The sequence below is a fragment of the Podarcis melisellensis genome, assembly GCF_964234715.1.
Source record: "Podarcis melisellensis genome assembly, chromosome: 8".
NCBI classification, from domain to species: domain Eukaryota; kingdom Metazoa; phylum Chordata; class Lepidosauria; order Squamata; family Lacertidae; genus Podarcis; species Podarcis melisellensis.
This window is the reverse complement of record NC_138540.1, coordinates 26,492,998-26,499,008: the sequence shown is the minus strand read 5'-3', so window position 1 is coordinate 26,499,008 and position 6,011 is coordinate 26,492,998.

Below are 6,011 nucleotides of genomic sequence, written 5' to 3'. Positions count from 1 at the left end.
ACCGAGTGCTGGCGCTGCCTTTGCCTGGCCAGGGCTTCCATGCCTTTCCTTGTGACTGCCTGACTCCTTTAGGACTTTGGACTCATTTGCACACTGACTTGCAGCCTTAAATCAACTCTCTCTCCCACCTCCAGCTCTGAGAGCCAAGGCTGGCAGATAGCAATCCATAACTCACATCCCCATAACTCTCCATCACTTTCATTGCCCTCCATGGCAACCATTCTAGCCGAACAGCAACATCCGTCTTCAAAAGCAGAGAGAAGAAACTGGGGGAGTGGAGGAAGAGGAGGAGGAATGTTCCTGCACACACACCCTGACCTTCCCCTCACCCCCGATTTCGAACCCACAAGACAAGTATGTTTCTCAGCTCCTGTCAAATAACAGCGAGATCACCTGGCACAGCAAAAACCACATTTCAGAAGTCCCTGGGCTGTACCGCAGGCACTGCAGAGGTTGGAAGAGTCCCCAGGTATCCTTTTTTCCCAGGCACAGCGTGGTTTTTCTGGTCCCTGTTCCTGGTATATATCACCTTCCTGATTTTCTCCCCGTTTTGCACTTGGAGGCAAGCAGGAGGGCTGAAGTCTGACTCGGGAGAGGGAGGCAGTGGTTTGTGGAGACCTGTGCCAGCCAGGAGGCAAGAATCAGAGGCAGGCGAAGATTCAGTGCTGGGGGAAGAGGAGGAAGAGGCAGGCCAGGCCAGTGAAGGGCTGTGTGCTTCCCCACCACTGTCTCCCAGAACCAGGAGGGGACTGAAAAGGGAGGAGCAGAGGAAGTTTCCATGCAGGCCCAGTCTCTGGATACGTGCATGCCTGTCATCTCTAGCTTCGTGCCACATTGCGGGGGGTTGGACTGGATAACCCTCGGGGTCCCTTCCCATTCTGTATGATTCTACGACACCCTCCGCTCTCCAGTCACTACTTCCCGCAGTCTCACTTGTTTGCTGAACCCATTGCGGCCCATAAACCCAGCTTGCCTATCTTTGTCTCCTGGCTATAAAGCTCCGAGCTAGGCGATAAATTTGTCTTTTGCAACGGCTGTGCTGATTTTATTGCTTGCTCGGGAGGCTTCATCATTTCTGCACCATTCCCTGGGGGGTTGGGGAGGACGAGTGCCCCTCTCACAGGATGCCCTTGCAAGTAAAAGCAAAAAAGCCTACGTTCAGAACACTGCCAACGAAGGCAGCTCCCGTGTCTGCTGGCAAACGGCTGCTGCCTTCAGGTCCAACTGGTGAGCTTCTCAGAGGCATAACTGTTGACCCCTGTAGGGAACCAGAACACTGGGTGAGATAAGCCTTTGGCCTGATCCTGCAGCCAGGCTCATGTGATGCTCTTCTGCTCCCTTATTAGTGTCAGAGTCAGGTGAATTGGCCACTGAAGTTGGCAGCCTTTCTGATTTCCCCCTGAAGGAACTAAAGGCTGGCTGATGAAAATGATGACCTTTTAGTTCAGGTTATTTGGCTGCTGCACTCAGAATAGGAGGGATTGGGGGGGCAGGCTATGGTAAAACCCCTGGAGGGCATCTGGAAGAAGGAGGGGGAGCACCTAGATTCGGAGTGACAGTTGTTCAAAAAGTCTTTTCAGAATCTGGCATAAAAGGCACAGGACTTCTTTTTTAATGTACCTCCATGACAACCTGAATTTGAAAGGACGATTTATTGGTGCAGCAATTTCTCTACGCACTCCGGTTAATCTCTGTGTTGCGTAATGTTCTGCCTGTCCTCGGTGCTTCGGAAATTAAAGTCCATGCGCCTTTTTAAACGAACACAAGATGCTCAGGGTGAGGTGGGGGAGGAATTTGCACAATTATGGAGTCTGGAGTACAAATTCCAGTCATGTGTAGCCCCCCCCCCCCAATATTTATACTTCAAGTTTCTCCACCGCTATCTCTAATTAGGCTTGCAAGCTTAATTATTTCCTATAATGTGGCAAACTCTGAACAGAGCACTGGGATACATGCCCGGTTCTCTTTGAAGGAAGAAAACTCATTGCTGACATTATCTTGCAGTTTGCCCAGGCTACTGTAAAATTGCAGCGGTTCCCATTTTACAGCCTGGGGAAATGAGGCTGTGGATGAGCCCCTTGTATACATAGGTAAAGGTAAAAGGACCCCTGACCATTAGGTCCAGTCGTGGCCAACTCTGGGATTGCGGCGCTCATCTCGCTTTATTGGCCGAGGGAGCCGGCGCACAGCTTCCGGGTCATGTGGCCAGCATGACTAAGCCGCTTCTGGCAAACCAGAGCAGCGCACGGAAATGCCGTTTACCTTCCTGCTGGAGTGGTACCTATTTATCTACTTGCACTCATGTGCTTTCGAACTGCTAAGTTGGCAGGAGCTGGGACCGAGCAGCAGGAGCTCACCCTGTCGCGGGGATTCGAACCACTGACCTTCTGATCGGCAAGTCCTAGGCTCTGTGGTTTAACCCACAACATACTTAGTCTCTAAACACGTACCCTCCAAGTGTCCCGATTTTCTGGGGACAATCCCGAAATTACGAAAGCCAACCTGGCTTCTGATTTGATCCTGGAATATTCCTATTTCCCCCGCCAGTGTCACCACTGCCGAACTTAGGGAGGAGGTTTAGCCGGCGCTTCTCCCAATCTATCACGGCTACAGCTGCGAGGGAGTGTCCCATTGCCTCTCCATGACTACTCCGTCGCCGCTGGGGCATCTTGTAGTAACTGCTGGGGAGCAGGCGAGGAGCAGGGGCAGAGGAAGGGGGTGCGGTGTGGGCGAACCGCCCCAGGTATCTTCACTGAGGGGGCGCACCACCCGCCACATTTGGCGCACCACCTGCCCGCGACTCCCAAGCCTACCACGAGCCATCGGGGGAAGGGGCAGAGCTGTGCCACCTTGCCAGTGGCCTTCCCCCCTTCCCCCTTTGTTTTGACAGCTCGGGGGAGGCTTGGGAGTCGCTGGTGGGTGGCGTGCCGTTGCCCCCCACTCCTGGGCTGCTTCTGGCGGGGGAGTCTCCCCCGAGCTGTCAACAAGGAAGAGGGAAGGAAGGAAGGCTACTGGCAAAGCGGCACAGCTCCCCCCTGCCCAAGAAGCTGCCCCCCATGAGCGGCCCGCCCCCATGCCCCCCCCAGGTGCACAGCATGTGAGCTGCTCCAGGTGCCGGAGCAGTTAGCTCCGCCTCTGATGAGGAGGAAGAGAAGCTGCTACCACCAAGGAGCAGTCCTGCATCTCTGAGAGGCAGGCAGAGGGCAGGGCTATTCTGGGCAGGATGAAAGGTGGAACGTAGCGCAAAGAGTCTTGGCTGTTTTTTAAATAAAATGCTTTGTGTGTCTACATCTAATCTTGCCCCTTTATAAGATTTGTTTACAGTGGTACCTCGGGTTACAGACGCTTCAGGTTACAGACTCCGCTAACCCAGAAATAGTACCTCAGGTTAAGAACTTTGCTTCAGGATGAGAACAGAAATTGTGCGTTGACGGTGTAACAGCAGCAGGAAGCCCCATTAGCTAAAGTGGTGTTTCAGGTTAAGAACAGTTTCAGGTTAAGAACGGCCTCCGGAGAGCCAGTGTGGTGTAGTGGTTAAGAGTGGTGGACTCGTAATCTGGTGAACCGGGTTCGCTTCTCCGCTCCTCCACATGCAGCTGCTGGGTGACCTTGGGCCAGTCACACTTCTCTGAAGTCTCTCAGCCTCACTCACCTCGCAGAGTGTTTGTTGTGGGGGAGGAAGGGAAGGAGAATGTTAGCCGCTTTAAGACTCCTTCAGGTAGTGATAAAGCAGGATATCAAATCCAAACGCTTCTTCTAAAAATAAATAAATATAATAAAAAAAAACCGGACCTCCGGAATGAATTAAGTTCTTAACCGAGGTACCACTGTATTGGTGTGTGTTTTCCTTTTTGTAAATTTACCAAAGAACAACATAAAAACCGGGATTAAGGGGTTTTTCTCAGGACATGGGGGGGATTGTGTGCTGCATCCCCTTGGTGTAGCAATGGCGGCACTCACTCTTCTATTGATAGGAAATGCTCTTCAGGGGTGATGACCCAAAAAATGAGGATCAGTTGGGCGGGAATGAGAAACGTCCCTGTTTTCATCTGAGGAACGTTGGAGGGCATGTAAACAATTGGATGTTATCCTGATACCGAGTCTGTCCACTGGTCCGTCATCTAGCTCATTATCGTCTCCTCTGACTCAGGGGTGGCTGCAAAGTACCTAAAAGGTTTGGTTTTGGTTTTTACAAGGGGGTGGCACATGCCTTGATACAATTTTGCATAAATGCATAGTGAGCCCCTGAGCATATTGAGATGGCGGGTGGCCCAGGCACCCTGTAAGCCAAGCACAGGTGCCAACCTGAATAAAATTATTGGGGTGGGTGGTAAGCCCCACATAATTGACCAAATGACATTGTGCATGCACAGCATTTGAATGGCAATGCCCCCTCAAATATTTAATGGGGAGTCGAAGGGACTCGGCCCCTAGGAGTTGGCTGCTATGAAACCAGAGAGGGGGAGCCTCCGGCCTAGGGTTCCACATCTCTGGCCTATACTGAGGTGATGAAAAAATAACCCTCTGCAGCACCATTGCGGTGTGTCAGAGAGATGCTCCATTTTCCTTGCACATCGTCACAACCTGGAGTCAAGCTGAACAAGCCAATCCACCTCGCATCTTACAAGGGAAGCTGCGACATTGGCAACACGATGGATCATTCATTTCTCTCTCTCTCCACCGCGCCTCCCCACCCGCCATCATTTGAACTAATCAATGGCTTTATTTCACGCCACTTCGCCCGCTCCTTCCCTCTCTCCTCGCTTCTAATGATGTTCGCAATCGGTCCCATTAATCCCCAGTAACTCGCTTGGTTCTTGCACAGCCGCCGCGTCTGCGTCTCCTCCTGTTTCAAGTAATTGGGCTGGCTGATTTACGGCTTGCCAAGTTCCTCTCTTCAAAGGGGAACCCAGGCTCCCCAAGCCAAATATGAACTTTGGGAAATGTACACAATAAGGTCCCAGGCCGCACAGAACCCTTGAAGGTCAGCTGGAATCACCCACAACTGTGCTCTAGGTTTCTTTATAGACCAGCCTTTGGCAGTGTGGTGTAGTGGTTAGAGTGAGGGAGGCTGGGACCTGGCAAATCAGAGATCAAATCCCCACACTGCCAGGAAACACACTGGGTTGCCTTGCGGGCAAGTCCCTGCCTCTCTAGCTAATCTACCTCACAGGGTTGTTGTGAGGATAAAATGGGAAGAGGGGGAATTGTGTACATTGACTGAAGGAAAGGCAGGGTAGGAATGTAATAATAATAATAATAATAATAATAATAATAATAATAATATACCTGAGGCCCTTTGGGTGTTTGGGTCTGCAATTCCCGTTGGCATGGAGAAAAGGAAAGAAGATGCTGGTGACCGTTTTGAGTTCTTACTTGCCCTTCACCAGAGAGCAGGTTGCAACAATTTAAAACACACTATTAAAAGCAGCTTAAAACAATGACAGTCGCAGGAATAGGCTGGTTCCTAACATTGTAAGTCTAAGGTGTAAAAGGATGCATCTTTTGCATATGATGGGGACTTTATATTGAAGGTGGGAGATGCCCCTCCATGGGGTGGGAGTTCCACAGCCTGGGGACTGACACTGTGAAGGTCCTCTCCTGGGCTGTCACTCCCTGAGCTTTGGAGGGTGCTGGGACTTCCAGGAACTCCCTCTCTGCTGATCTCTGTGTGGTATGTAACATAAGCAGTCAAGTACAACACTTCCTGTTTGCCCAGAGTGGACACACAGGGGGATGGTACCCCAGCCAGGAGGACTTCCTCTCCCACCTGTCTGGAGCATCCTCCCCCTGCGTGTGACCAGGTAGATGGGCGTGACCCTGGCAGACCCCATAAAAGGGCTGGTCAAGCAACCATCTTCCTCTTGACCCCTTACTCTCTTCAACGTCTTAATGCTCTTGATACTCTTGCACATGGGCTCAGTCCCCATACGGGATGAGCTCTCTTCTGTAACTACAAGCTAAAGCTTGCCTTCAGGGAACCTACTGTGAACTGAATGTAAGTAAACTTC